The following is a 16,497-nucleotide window of genomic DNA, read 5'->3' as shown; positions in this document are numbered from 1 at the left end:
TTTTGGCTCAGCTCACCAATAAGACCCGCCTCTTTCGGATCCCAAACGGCTCTTCGTTCAGTAGCATTTCCGGTTTTTCAAAATCAGCCAAAGTTAGCAATATTTTGACCTATGATTGGTGTTTGTGCACGTCTATCACTTAAATTGTCCAATTGAATATTCTGTACCTTCTAATTACCAAAATAACGTCAGATTGCATCATGTTTGTTATAAAAACTATTTTAATAAATGTAAAAACAGCAAGACGCTAATGCACATGTGCATTGAAAGTAGGGAAAGATTAGATTAAAAACAATACCAATAATGGAAAATATATTATTAATATTATATATTATATTATTAATACTGTATAGGCTACCTTGTTTGTATTAGTGGTTACTATAATGGTTACTATAGCCTAATCATAATGCTAAATCGACATATAGTTTGATCTGTGTATGTTAATTCGATAAGCGTTGACCGGGAGTGGGCTGGGCGTTGTGATTGCCATCAAAATGGGAGACTGTGTGAAGAGGTTATAATAGCCTACCCAGTGTCTATTTTTTCTTTTGTTTGTCATGCCCAAGTTACAATAAAACATTACAAAGAGTAACCAATGGATTCAAAATGGACTGTTAAGCCGCGTTTCCACCAAAATTACCCGGAACTTTTAGTCCCAGGAACTACTTTACCAGGAACTAAAAGGTTCCTTCAGCCCATGGTTGTCTGCGTTTCCACCGCGGTCTAAAGTCCTGCGAAGATTAGGCAAATTAGCCCACTGACGTATGAAAAAGCGACGTTGTCGTCGGTCCATCTGTCATATGATTTCTTCTGTAACCCCATACTACCACTGAAGTAGCCTACATTATTTTCTAATAACCGGGACAGCCCGGAGGGGTTTATTCCACTTTATATACAACGGGTTACCAACAATGACTATATATGGTTACTTTTGTATTTATTGATTTTTATCGATTTAATCACCTGGAATTGAAATATTCTTCTGCAGCCGTTTGGGCATATTTTACCGTTGTCAAGCAAATCTGTCATTGGTAGTTGAACTTGGACCGTTGTTATGCAACAAATAGGATATAACAGACCAATAGTCAGATTGTAACTGTTTTATATATCCTCTCAAACACATTCATTATGTTTTTATGCGAACATTCGCTTTCATGTCTTGACATCCGAAGCGACAGAATGCATTCACATTTACAATATAACTGGCAACAACAGCAGAAAACATGCACACGTTGTAAACAATTTGCTGTTTGATTACTTTCTCATCGTCAATTCTATATAGGCTAATCGCAAAATGACAAGAATAGAACGAAAACTCGGACTTGCGTGAAAATTTTAATTAGTAGTGGTACAGCCACCGTTTGCTTTCCTTCGAAGTTACTGCTAGCCGAGCAGCGAAGTGTGCCCTCCAGATGCGAAACATGCACCATAAATTAGTCCATAGTCTTCCTGGTCTTTTTGTGGAATTGAAGAATGGCAGAGTAAAATTACGGCAGTCTGAAAAAGCTGAAGGTACGATTACTAGAATTAACCTGTTATTTTACCCTGACAAAAAGTGCGGAAGGTGATTTCCAGTTTGCTTTTACTGTATCACCAATGTGAATTACGCAGAACTACCGCATACCTCACATAACTGTATCAAACGTTTTGAGTCAATTACAACGGGCTAACAAAGAAAATCCGGAAGAAAATATTCAGCAACCGAATTAATCCGTTTGAATGTTTTAGTACGTAATATGCTGTCCCAGCACGAATGCTTAGCATTTTATAAAACGAATACTAAAGCAATAAAAGAACAGAAGAGCACACGTTATAATTCCAAGACGTTGGCAGGCTATAACCAAAAGTAGGCTACTGCGCCGCATAACATACAAGTTTGATTTGAAGTTATTATGAAAATAAATCGGTTTGCGCCTGCATATTTTTAAACATGGCGCCTGAAAATGAACACAAAAAAATGCTGCGAGTACTCGACCAATCAGAAATGTTCAGCGCTGCAAGCTCCACCCAAAAGGTTCCTGTACTTTCGGAAAGTACTACCCCCCGAGCAGGAACTTTTTGGGGGGTAAAATAAAGCCCCCGGAACTAAATTTAGACCCTAGTTCCTGCGGTGGAAACGCACTGAGTTCCTCAAAAGGTTCCTAGTTCCGGGGTAAAGTTCCTGCGGTGGAAACGCGGCTTTAGACTTCGTCCGGATCCTTTTCATCGATTTCAGTTCTGCTTTCAACACCATCCAGCGCCACCAGATGATCAGGAAACTCCACCACCTCAACGTCTCTCCACTCCTCATCCACTGGGTTCACAGCTTCCTCACCAACAGACCACAAGCCGTCAGAGTCGGTACAGTAAGATCTTGTCATGGTTCTGTGTTTTGTCTCTGTCTTTCCTTGTTAGGCCGCCAGATGGCGGCACTTCTGTTTTGTGTCCTGCTTGTACCCTGTGTAATTGTATTATTGTTTTCAATTGTTCAATTATTGCTTTTTGGTTGTCTCGTTTTCCCTTCCCTCTCTGTGGCCTGATTGTTCATGGTGCCCTCCTGTGTCTCGTCAGTGTCTGTTCTATTTAAGTTTCCTTCTTCCTCGACTCAGGTGCTGGATCCTTGGTTGTTTGTTAGTGTATGCCTCTGATCATGTTCCTGCCCCATGTGTTCCTGCCCAGGTTCTGTTTTCCATGTGCTTTTGGACTTTAGGATTTTCTGTGTTTCCTGTGAGTTTTGTAGATTTTACTTTGTGTTTTTTGAAGAGTTGCCCTGCGAGGCCTTTTGTTCCATTTTGTCCTGTTTTGTTAAGTAAAGTCTGTTTCAATTACCGTTGGGAGTTTTGAGTTTTTTCCCCTCACTCTGCGGTTGGGTCCTAACCCCCCCCTGACAGATCTTCCACCATCATCACCAACACCGGAGCCCCACAGGGCTGTGTGCTGAGCCCCTTCCTGTATACACTCTACACCAACGACTGCACCAGCTCCTCACCCATTACCACATACTTCAAATACTCTGACACAGCCATACTTGCACTCCTCAATAATAATAACTTGGTTACAGCCTACCAGTACTCCTTATCCCACTTCACACAGTGGTGCACAGACAACTACCTTCAGATAAATATTGCCAAGACAAAATAAATGGTCATCACAAACCCCAGTCCACACCATACAGTCCACAACCCCACATGCATCAATAATGAAACTGTTGAACTGGTTAACTTCTTCAAATATCTCGGACTCACTCTGGACAATAAACTCAGTTTTGATCAACACACCACTGACATCCATAAACGCAGCCAGCAAAGACTTTCAGCCGTACAGAAACTAAGAGCACTTTCTGTTGCACCTCACCTTCTGTCACTACTGTACAAAAGCATCATCCAGCCCATCTTACTCTACTGCTCACCCTGTTTCTTCACCATGCTAACTGCCACAAATAGGAACAAACTCAACCGCATCACACATAACGGCTCAAAAATCATTGGACTCCTCACTCAAAACCTCTCAGAGCTCAACCCTTACACACAGAGCACTCACCATAGCGCACAACCCCACACACCCCCTCAACCCACTCTTCTCACTCCTTCCATCTGGCCGCAGGTACAGGCCTCTGACCTGGAAACGGGCCTGTTTTAAAAAGAACTTTGTCCCCTCTGCTATCGAGGTACTGAACAAACTGCCTCGCTGAATGTCAGGTGTATTATATGTATGCATCTAGGTATTTATTACTGTATGTATCTATGTATTTATTATATGTGTGTTATATGCATATACTGTACTGTATGTATCTATGTAGCCTATCTATGTATTTATGTGAGGCTGCAAGACAAAAAATGTGAAAACAAATTTCCCCTGAGGGGACAATAAAGTATTGTATTGTAATAATGAAATGCACACTTTCTGGATCCCTTGCAGACTATATGTAATGAATTCGTGCGCAGAGTTAGTTAATTTGTGCGCACGAATTACTAAATAGTGGGCACGATTTAACTAACTCGTGGGCACGAATTACTAAATCGTCGGCACGCTTTAGTAAGTCGTGCGCACAAGTTTATAGTCTAATAAGAAATGTATGTCCCTTTAGGGACATGTGCCTCGTGCAGGATATGCACATTTGAAGGGCCCAGGTTTAGGTTTAGGTCTTAGGCTATTTATTCGCACCATAAAAATAAAAAAACAAAACAATAAAAACTCAGACTATTTGTCTTGTGTTCAAAAAAAATCGGCTTTTCAGACATGCGAGCCGGCTCCCAACGTTCATTTAAAAGAGCCACGACACATCACTACCACTCACTGAACTGAAACACGGCCGAACGTTTAGTTCAGTTCGCTAACTAGTGAACTGAAAACGGTCGTTCGTGAAGGATAAGCCAGTGAGCTGAGAATTTAGTTGGATAAAGATTAGGGGTGTGAAAAAATCCAGCCTACCGAAAAATCGTACCGAAAACAGCTGACGGTTACTACCGAAAATGAAAACAGGCGAACCGCGGTTCATATATTAGCACATTATTTTATTTTAATTTAACTTAGTTTTTCCGGTTTAAAAAGTACAGACAGAGCATTTCCACACAAAATATTTAATAGCCAAAGAACCAAGCACTTTATTTCCCTAGTTTTAATAAAATGTTGTCGTTTCGATTTTATTATAAACAATTTTGTTTGAAAGAATGTGTTTGATAATGGCCATTTTAATTACTATATTTCCCAAAATGGGTTGTTTTAGCCCTGGATGCTGATTTCTTTACCGTGACTTGTTCTAACGGCTGCTTGAAAGACAAAGTGCTATCTGGCTAAGTAGATAGGCTACATCGTTTTCTCATAAAATGTAGTCATTAAAATAGTAGCTACTTCTTTGAGACATGTAAAAAAAAAAAAAAAAGTCTTGTTATTTCATTGAAAATAAAAAGTGATGTTCGATTATTATCCATTATTATCCATTTGTCCAGATATGATATTGGTGTAATGATTTCACGTTCATGCCAATAAAGCTTTCTATACAATTTGGCTTATATTTTTTGTGGTAGTATACCTCTTATCAGACCCTCAAAGTAAAACTCACTGTTTACTGTGGTGACAGGGAGCCAGCAGGTGTAATGAAGAAACAGTGCTCAGTTGCAAAACGTCTGATTGGATCAGCTGTTGGTGCCTGGTGGTGGGATGCTGACTAAAGATCTTGATACCTATGGGTCAACACCCAGCCAGATACAAAGGTTAACCCCTTTGTGATACTGTATGCTTACAGAGCAAATTCATTTCCTTGATGTACTCTTTTCAATCCATCAATGTCTTCATTGTATCTTTATTTGATGCCTTGGTGTTTTGCTTTTATCTTTTAGGTATCTAAGGGGAAACATGGAATGGTTTGGGAGACTCGTCAACATGCCTTGTATATGCATACATCTCACTGCACAAATAATTTGCACAATTGTATATTGCCATTCTTAACACACTGTACAATAAACTACATTCATTTTGACCTCTCATTCCTATTTGACTCTTACCACCTAGCAGTTTTAAGGTCCTAACATACACATAGAACTCAGGATATCTGCACCATGTAGTCACTCGCATATATACTAGTGTCATAGCAGGATACACAATTGTATTTATGCAGGCTACACAAGCCAAAGACATGTTCGCATCTTCCAAGCTAGATAGCGATTTGTATAAAGCCACACAACTGGCGGATAGCAGTCTCCTCCGTCTATGCGTAACTGTTTGCACAGAGGAAAGGTTAAAACGCTATTTTTGTCTCAGATAATTGAGAACATTAAATTAATGCCATTCCAGTCATCCCGGGGAAGACTACATGCGTTCCTTCGCCACTCAGATACTTTTGCGGTTTGGTTTGCGGAGGGGTTTCTTCCAGTTGGTGACCTTGATGCACCGTTTTGTGTATTTGCAGTTGTATGTATGTATGCAAGTTTTTCTATTTTAGGGTGTTTTTATATTCTTTAAGAGCTTGACAGGACATTGGGTGTTAATATGAGTTGTATGGTTAAATAAGTTTTTGATTTGATAATGTTATTAGGTTTTTTGAACTTTTTGTGCATTCAGTTTTAAACCATTTTTCATTTTGGTTCAGCTTCCTTTTACTTTGACTTTAGGTTTGCTCTATTTGCTGCTTTTTGGAAAATATAATTGATATCTGTAATGACTAGATTTAAGCCCACTCTGTTTTGATTATGAGTATTGATGGACATGTTAATATAGTTAGTTGACTCAGTTGATGTTATTGCTTTAGTGAATTAATCTGCGCTTGTTTCAGCCCATCTGTGTGGTTAAGTTTGTACGGATTACTGGGCTGTGTGTATGAGTTACTGGATTCGCTGATTCTTTTTTTTTCAGAAATATACTGATTTTATTATGGTCTGAAAGGGGTTGTTCCCTGCCAGTGAATGCACTGATGGAGGCAGGGTCCATGTCAGTGACAGCATATTCACCAATGTTTGTCAATGGCTGCACTGTTTGCTCTGCTGGTTCTGGTCGTCTTGTTGCTGCGGAGGCCATCTTGTTTCTCTCTCTCAGCAGGAGCGGTAAGCAGCCTGGGCTCTGGGGAGGAGCAGCACAGCAGAAGCGGTTTGGGCCTGCTGTGTATCGCCCCTCTGGTGCGGTCGGTGGAGGAAACACCATAGCCCATTGAAACCACCATCCGCGGGAACATCCCAGCCTGGATCAATGGCAATCTACTGCGCAATGGCCCGGGCAAGTTTGAGGAGCAAGGAGAGGTGAGCAGAGCGGTGATCACGTGCCCATCCTCGCTTGTCCCACATGGGCTATATGTTGTTTTTAAATTAGCTGGCTCTACATGTGCATGTTTCAATCAATCAATCAATCAATCAATCAATCAATCAGCCTATCAATCTATTTATTTATTTATTTTGTCTGTTATTTTGATCAATTACTTAAACCGTATAATGCACTAAGAACATGCCAGTGATGTTCTTTGAGCACTAGAAAATGTGTATGACCTATCAGTGTAGAAGAAGGCTACGTTTTATTTCTCCTATCGGGTTCACAGAGGGCTTATGCAATAGACAGAATGTTCCCTTGTGTTTATAATGGTCTACCAAATGAACTGGTAGTTCTCTCTGTGTCACGGTACGGGGGCTAGGACCCAGGCGCAGAGTGGGAAAAAAAAAACACAAACTCAAAAAGGGAAAATTAACAAAGACTTTACTTACATGACAGGCAAACAAGCAGGGAACAAAAAAGGCCACGATGGGCAAAAACACAAACTCAAAAAATATCTAATAAAACAGAAAACAACAGGAACTCAAAAACACAGTCAGGGCAGAACACAGGCAGGCAGAGTACAAGAGCAGGTACATTCAAACAGACCAAACACAAGTAGGAAACAAACACAAGGAACCAGCACCCGAGTCAAGGGAACAAAGAACTTAAATAGACAGGGGGTAACAAGACACAGGTGAACTCAAAATACAATCAACCCAGAAAAGGAGGGGATAACACGACACAGGTGGGAACAATGATAGAATAACGAGACAATTGGAAACAATCATACAATTAACAGGGGGGGGCAGGACACAAAACAGAAGTGCCGCCATCTGGCGGCCCAACAAGGGAAACACAGACAGGAAAACCCAGAACCATGACACTCTGAATAATTTGGTACATCTTGAAACACTTTTCATAGTTTCATGGGAATGTTGTGGGGGTGGGAATTTTGCCACTGCTAATAATGAATATAAACAAAAGACGCAATTTATGCTGTAGTCTGCCAATGTCTAAATAAATACTATGGTAGGCTACTCTGCGCGCAGCACGCAGGTAGCAGGGATGGTGAGTTGATATTTCGTTTTTTGTTTCGTTTTTTCTCAATGTCGTATTTACTATTTGAAATATGTAATATTATTCTATCTGTCTCTGAGGCACTCTGAAATGTTCATTCTCTGCTAAGCTGAGCAATAGTGTTGTGTCGTTCTCAAACGATTCGTTCAAAAGAACAAATCTTTTGGGTGAACGAACTGAACTGAATCACTTCCTGAAATGATTCGTTCATGAATGTGAACTGGTCGTTCACTGGAAACAATTCGTTCGCGAATGTGAACTGGTCGTTCACTGACTGACTATCGTTCGCAGAATATCAGTTCAGTGATTCGTTCACTGAACGTACTAGGGATGTGACGATACACTGAACTGACGTACGCCCTCGTTCGTTCCTCTTGCTGTAGCGAATGCAAGGAGCGAGGAGTCTCTGGGGAGGAGAGTGGGTACGGTATGGAATAATGGATAATAAATGGATAATAATCGAACATCACTGTCAAGTGTGCTGTTTATTTTCAGTGAAATAACAATACTTTTTTGTAAACATGTCTCAAAGTAGGCTAGCCTAGGCTACTATTTTATTGACTACATTTTATGAGAAAACGATCTATCTACTTAGCCAATGTATATCAGCACAACGTATATCTTTCAAGCAGCCATTAGAACAAGTCATGGTAAAGAAATCAGCATGTAGGACTAAAATAACCCATTTTGGGAAATTTAGTAAAATAAAATGGCCATATCAAACACATTCTTTCAAACTAAATTGTTTAGAATAAAATCGAAACAAAAACATTTTATTTAAAATAGGGAAAGAAAGTGTTTGGTTCTTTGGCTATTAAATATTATGTGGGAAATTGATCTGTCTATAAATGCTCTGTCCCCCCACCCCCCGGTCGACCGACACCAACGCTAGTGCCGCCACTGATTTGGTGAACAAATCTTTTGAACGAATCTTTTTAGTGAACTAATTCTACTGATTCAGTACACTGAAAAGAACTGCTTTGCCCATCTTTACTGAGCAATGGACTGGAATATGTGTCTGACGCCTTTTTGGCTGGACCGGGACCGCAACAGTGGGGCCACCCCTACAAACGCGAATATCTGTGACTCAGTGATGAAGTTACACCATTGGTCGGCCGAGTTATGAAGTTACGCCATTGGTCGGCCGGATGACGTGTGTTAGGTCCAGCCATATACTAGGTTTTGACCTGGTCTTGTTTTAGTTCATTACAGTGGTGATAGAAGTGACAATAATTAAGTGGTACTGTGCTGTTAGCCTTTATTGATCGATGTACAAGGTTAATGTGAAGTAGCTAGCACAATCGGACAGCACTAACTCATAAAAATGTACTTTGAATGGTACTTGCTCAATCGAACAGTAAATGTGAAAAATATTTGATTATAGTCAGCGGCACCAAAATTTTCTGTCACATTCTCAATAAGTGGCAAAAGTACCAGTAGAAAATTAAATTCAATCTTTTAAAGTTATATATTTTCTGAAACATTTCGATTCCGCTTGGCCACAGTGAGTGAAACTAGGCGATCTAAGCGTATAGTTGCTATGTAAATTTGGATGAAATCTGTTTCAGTGAAGCCATTCACGTCACGATCCCACCACTCCTGGCTCCGAGTCCACATCCACACACACCTCCATACAGAAGTAGCAGCCACAAAAAGCCATAATTAAAAATTTTGCTCTCTTTCTTCCCATCATCGTTATCATCTGCACATGAATTCGCTGGCTTCTACTGCACATCAACTTAGAAATGGAACCGTAAACGCTGACTTCAGTGGCCTCCACTGTTTACTTCCGTACGACAGCGTGCTGCATGTGACGTCTTTGTTATTGCTCTTTTGTGCATATGGGTCAGTTCAGGAACGTGACCAGTTCACACTGGAATCTGATATTGGCCACATTTAAAAAATATTGTGAACAGCCAAACAAAAAAATCGGATCTGACCAATAAATCCGAATTGAGCACTAAGGCTTTCAGTGTGAACGTAGCCTAACAGAAGTGAATAGTGCACATGGGCAAAACCATGCCCTGCTCCCCGCTGGAATTTTTCTGTGTAGCGTGAAGCACTTGACCTCTCACACTGTGTTCCCTCAGAATTATGTTCCCAAAAGTTTCTTTACATTTTCTCTTCTCTTCCCTCATAAATTCAAAATGACACAAAGACCCTTTGCAGTCATGTTTTTGCCTTGCATTTGAAGTGTTTATTAAGCAAGAAGACCTCAACTGATATAGTTTTTATCCCCTTTGGTACTTTTAAGGAAGGAAATTATGGTCTAATTGTACAGGGTCTTTACTATACCAACTTTAGTAGCATTATACACTCATATTTAGCCATATCTTTCCTTTTTGAAGGTGGACTGGAGCAAGTTTATCGCTGTCAATGCAGCCACAGCTCATCCCCACTATGACCCTGATGGAATGGCATACAACATGGGCAGCTCATACACTGGTAGAGGTCTGTGACATTCCTCCATTATCCCATTCACTGTCTGTGAAATTTCATGTGTGTACAATGAACTTCAGGCTTTCGAATTTGAACGCAGTGTGAATAGGACGGAGTGTGGCACAGTGGGTAAGGAACTGGGCTTGTAACTGAAAGGTCGCGGGTTCGATTCCCGGGTAAGGACACTGCCGTTGTACCCTTGAGCAAGGTACTTAACCTGCATTGCTTCAGTATATATATCCAGCTGTATAAATGGATACAATGTAAAAAGTTGTGTAAGTCGCTCTGGATAAGAGCGTCTGCTAAATGCCTGTAATGTAATGTAATGAATAAAATAGGATATTTTTTAGTTTTTTGGGCTGCAGAGACCATCATGGCTGCAGATCATTAAATTAAAATCCCCTCATCAAAGGGCCCTCACAAGCCACCTTACGTCATGCAAGTATAGGTGTGACCAGGGATAAGCAACATAATGTGGGTCATTTAGAGGTCATTTGACCACAGAGGTTAATAGACAACTTTTGTTTCATGTAACAAAGCTGTCATAAGTTTGGAGGAAAGGTAGGGGGTGGGATACAAAGGGGGTTCCAGCCAATCTGCTGTATGGTCACTAAGTTACCACAGGCCTGGAAATCTGATAGATGTTTAGATTAATCAATAACCAATGTAGCACTTGTGGCAACACCATCCATGTTCTTTTTGGAGAGAGTTAGTGGTTGCCAGTATAGTTTAAAGGTCAGGGAACTGGGTTTGCAGTGCTAAGGTTATAGTTTTGATGAGGTGGGGCACTGCCATTGCACTATTGTGCAGGGTACAGAGTTGTTTCAGTAAATATGTAGCTGTATAAATCAATATTTTGTAAAAATAAATAAATCAATAAGGAAAAAAAAGAAGTAAATCTGTGAAAAAGTGGTGTGTAGACATGCAAAACTGATTTAAAAGCAGAATTGCTTTTTCAGTGGCATTACTATGTATCCTATGTATGAATCCTGGGATACCTCACATTATCCTTCTTGGCCACAAACCAGATCTGGATCTGATATGATTCTCAGGGGCCTTCTATAACATCATCAGTGTGCCTGTGGGGAAGGCAGGCCATCCGCGACGCTAGAGGGCGCTAAAGTGCTGTGTTCCATCCCTTCAGTGGACAGGGCTAGACCCTCTTACTACCACAGCTTTGGTGAGTCTTCTGCTGCCACTGGTTGATATCGCTTAACTGTCCCCCACAGATGATTTTTTCTGAATCATTCAATCCTACAGGCGGAAATAAATTGTGTATTAAATCCATGCATACAATAGCATTCTTCTGACTGTCCTTCAAAGAATTATTTGACTGCATGTACAGTGCCATGAGAAAGTATTTGCCCCCTTCCTGATGTTCTCTTATTATTGCATATTTGTCACACTGAATTGTTTCAGATCTTTACACAAAATGTAGTATTAGACAGAGACAAACACAAAGCATATTATTAAATAATTCCATTTATTTAATGAAAAAAGTTATCAAACACCCATATCACCCATGTGAAAAAGTAATTGCCCCCTTAGTTACTCAATAGACCAATTAACCTAATTTAATTGATAATTGGGTTCAGCTGATTGAACGCAGCCAGCCTTGATGAATCTAAATCTCTCATATTGTACCTTACCATCTGGGTGAATTAGTCACCACAAAGTTTCTACAAGAACACTATGCCATGATCAAGGAAATTCCAAAAGAGATGAGAAAACATTATTGAAATATATCCGCCTGGAAAGGGTTACAAAGCCATTTCTAAGATGCTGCAACTCCACAGAACCACAGTGAGAGCCATTATCTCCAAATGGAGAACACTTGGAACAGTGGTGAATCTTCCCAGGAGTGGCTGGCCTGCCAAAATTTCTCCAAGGGAGCAGCGAAAACTCATTCAGGATGTCACAGATCCCAGAGGAATATCCAAAGAAATGAAGGCCTCTATAGTCTCATGTCAGTGTTCATGACTCCACAAAAATAAAGAGACTGAGAAAAAATGGGATTCAAGGGAGAGTAGCAAGGCAGAAAGCACTGCTAATAATGAGAAATATCAATACTCAGCTCACATTTACAAAAAAAAAAAAAAAACAACAACAGGATGATTACCAAAGCTTTTGGGATAATGTCTCTATGTACAGATGAGACAAATGGAAGTTTTTGGATGACATGGGTCCGTTGCCAAGTCTGGTATAAGCAAATTCAGCATTTCACAGTAAAAACACTATACCAGCAGTCAAACATAATGTGATGGTGTAATGTGATGGTGTGGGAATGCTTTGCTGCCTCAGGACCTGGGCGACTTGACATTATTGAAGGAACCATGAATTCTGCTGTGCACCAGAAAATTCTTAGGGCGAATGTCCAGTTATCTGTCCACGAGCTGAAGCTAAATTGCAATTGGGTTATGCAGTAAGACAATGATTCAGAACACAAAAGCAAGTCCACATCTGGATGGCTGAAAAGAAACAGGAACAGTTTGAGTTCAAGTCCCGACTTGAACCCAAAAGAGATGCTCTGGTAGGACCTGAAATGAGAAGTTCATGCTCAAAAAACAATTTGTCCAAATTAAATGCTGTACTTTCCTTTCTGTATGTATATATGGTTATGGTATGGTTTCTGTTTCAGCAATGTCGCAGAATTACGTGGTGTTCATAGAACAGCCCCTGAAGATGGACCTGTTGAAGATTGTCACCTCCAAACTGCGTGGAAAGCCTATAAATGATGGAATCTACTGGGACCCCAATTTGGAGACGGTGTTCCATATGATCAGCAAGCACACTGGGAAGGTTAGAGCTGCGTGGCTGAGCAGGGGTCTACAGCCCAGGATTTTAGAAATCCATGTGCATGTTGGAGTTTTTCAGACCCTTACGCACAGCAGCTAACACAGATTTTACTTTTTACATACTCGGCCTTTATAGCTTACAGCTGGATGTGTAATGAAACGTTTCCAGTATCTTGTTCAAGGGTACAAAGACAGAGCTGCAGGATATCCTCGGCACCTGGGTAGACACACAAGGATGCGCACAGGGACACACACAGCATGGCCAGCTAGTTTTTGTTTTCACCTTAACCTTAACTTATCAGTAACCAATACAGACCCAAGCAAGCTGGTAAGGTCACTGAACAGCCTCATGAACTGCTTTAATTGGTCAATTAAGCACTGACCCTCACACAAATTATTTTTCCTCTCTGTATGAAGGTCCAATATATTGACTTTCTTGGCTGTTTTAACATTTTTTTCATTTTCTGATATTTATTTCATGAAATAAGAAACTTTTTCTTGAAATGCAGTAGTACAGTATATTGTAATTTATATTGACAAATGCATTAGACAATCTATAGGTATATTGGAAAGTATACCAGTTATTGCTACTTTGCATACATATGAATATAACCAATATAATTAGTGTTAAGCAGTAATTCCAATAGTGTAAAGCAAAAATGACAATTTATTGCAATATACTGTATATACATCTGGGGCGCCATATGTTTAAATGCATTGTTCCCTGTATTACAGTATATTTTTCAATATATGGCAATACATTCAGGAGAGGAACAACAAAAACCAGCAAACTTTGTGGCCCTCCAGGACCAGGGCTGGCCATCCCTGCTTTAATTTCTGTTTAGGTCTCATTGGCTCTGTCCTGTCACCCCAACTCCAGAATCACCTTACAGACAGAGGAAAGCTTGTCTCTGGTCGGCCAAAGAGCCACATCATTTTATCAGCGGGGGTGGCAAGCTAAGCTTGTGGATGGATCCAGGGTTTGCTATTTATTTTTCTTACTTTGTTCTTAGTCGATCAATTAATGCAGTTTTCTACAGATATAATTCTATTTTTGATTTTAAGGCTGATTTTAAGGGGAAAATGAAATCAGCAGACCCTTTGGGTGTCCAACAGGCCAGGCCTGTTGGCCCTTGGTTATCAGCGTGCAGTGTGTAAGATGCGACTGAATCACTCCCTCTCTATCACAGCCAGTCTCTGCGAAGTACTACGTCAAGGCAATGGCCGACTTCCATCAGATCAACGCCTTTGAGCAGGACGACTTCCTGCTGCTGGACCTGCTCGGCAGTGATGATGGGGGGGGCTGTCAACGATTACCTGATTCAGAACATCTTGCAAATCCGGAGAGTTCTTGGACCAGGTAAAGCACAAACGCACAACCACATACAGTATACGTGCAATTTGTCATTTCAGTGGCAGCTGCTGAGCTGAAAACCGAGGAGACAGAAAACGTCCCCTTGAACTGATCATTGGTCTTGACGTGTTCTCTGGTCTAAATAATCAATTGGCACATAAATGCACAGCTTCTTTCTTCATGTCATGATAAATTCAGTTCAGAAAAATCCAACATACCTGACACAAAATAACAACTGCAAATCCACGTTTCGGTGCCTGGATTCAAGTTGTTTCTGCGAATTGCAGCGATGCATCGCTTCTCTTTTCTTTGGCTTTCGGCAGTCTATAAAAAGATAGCTCCGATTTCTTGTTGAATGTCCATGGACCACTGGTTCTTTGGTAAGTTGTAAGGATCACTGTTGAGTCCAACTGCCTTTAATTTAAGCAGATAATCATTTGTTTTACTCCCGGTTTTGCAGTTTCCTATACTAAAGGCAGCCATGTGGCAGCATGTTTTGCCACTCAGTCTCGACTGTATTCCGGTGGGAAAGTGACGTCAATGCATATCCTCTATTCCCTTTGTGTGAGGGTGCCGATGGGTTTCCTCAGAATTTTATGTTAACAACGATCCGTTCTGTGATTCAGGTGTGGCATCACCCTGGGCTTTTCCCGTCTGAGCCAATCTTTGTTCCATCACCTGACGCCATGGAGGAAGACAACGGAGTCATTCTGTCTGTGGTCATCACTCCCACACAGGTTAGATACTCCTTGTGCACGCAATAGCCAATGCCATGATAATTAATAATTATTGGTATTGTTGTTAATTATTGTTATTAAATATAACTGTTCTAATTGTAGTTATTAAATATAAAATTGTAAATTATCCTACTGTTATAGAAGTATCTCTTAAATCGTATGGTTAAGTTGAAGTTGTAGATGTACTTTATTTACCCTTTTTTCTTAGGGTTCCTTTTCTTTATTATTTTATCCAGGAAAAGAGTACCTTCCTTTTGGTCCTGGATGCCAAAACGTTTGAAGAGCTTAGCAGAGCTGAGGTGCCTGTAAACATACCTTACGGTTTCCACGGAGTGTTCAATAGCAACCAATAGTACCCTTGCTTTTATATCGCAACTAGTCCCATTTTAATAATCGTTTTAATTTAGGAATAATTGACTGCATATCACTAATTATACTGTTGGGCTGAAGGAAGAGAGCAAGGTAAGAGAGGAAGAGGAGGAGAGGGATAAACCAGTATAGGCCGAAGCAAGGATCAACCAGACCTGCAGAGCTTTAAGGTTCAGCTCTGTCAAAAGACCCTTTTTCTGTTAAGAGTATATACAGGTGCATTTCAGAATATGACATATTTCATATATGTCTGATTAAACATTTTTTGAAAATGCCTGATTTAAACAAGCGCAAATCCACAATAGCTGTGACCGCATCCATATGTGCATGCATCCACTCACACACCCGCGCACAAACACGTGACCTCTTCTTTGGCTCATGACCAAACTTTCCACAAAATCTTGTGCAAGTCTGTAAACCTTTTTGTGATAGGCCACGCCCCCTCTTGGTCAATCGGCCTGAAAGTTACTCAGCTCTACCTTCGGTCATGACCAACCTCCATGCTAAATTTCAGCCTCCTGGGGTGAAAATTGTGGCCGCTACCGGGTGGGACACTTTTGTGGACCAACTGACCGACTGACAGACAGAGCTATAGAGCTGCGGTCGCAGCTAAAAAGTATCATGTGCCTTATTGGAATGAATTCTTCTGACACGTTTGCATTATTCCGAATGTAACCCTTTTACAAATTTTAAATGTTTTAAATTTGTTTTTATTGTATAATGTCCATTTTATCTTTATATTTCACTGTAGTAGTTTTAAAATGACGCTATAAAAATTTAAAAATTGACTCATTGACTTGCATTGTTTTTGCAAATCAGCTGTGAAAACACTTACCTGTGAAGGGTAATTGTCCCTAGGGAACTTTGAAGCACCTGTGTGCCGATCTCGGAGGAATAATGACAATAGCAAAGATTATACCAAACACCACAGAAACGGAATTGGTGCTCGCTAGCTCTGCAAATTCAGCTATTGTGGGAAGCCAGCCAATATAAAATTAAAACATAAACT

The 16,497-nt window shown here is 40.4% G+C and overlaps 1 pseudogene; it reads left to right on the top strand.

Annotated features, from left to right (window-relative positions):
* Positions 1–2,246: 2,246 nt before the first annotated feature.
* Positions 2,247–15,621, top strand: LOC118219071 (annotated as a pseudogene).
* The last annotated feature ends 876 nt before the right edge of the window (positions 15,622–16,497 follow it).

Source organism: Anguilla anguilla, chromosome 2, assembly GCF_013347855.1.
Source record: "Anguilla anguilla isolate fAngAng1 chromosome 2, fAngAng1.pri, whole genome shotgun sequence".
NCBI classification, from domain to species: domain Eukaryota; kingdom Metazoa; phylum Chordata; class Actinopteri; order Anguilliformes; family Anguillidae; genus Anguilla; species Anguilla anguilla.
This window is presented reverse-complemented; position numbering and strand designations above follow the sequence as displayed.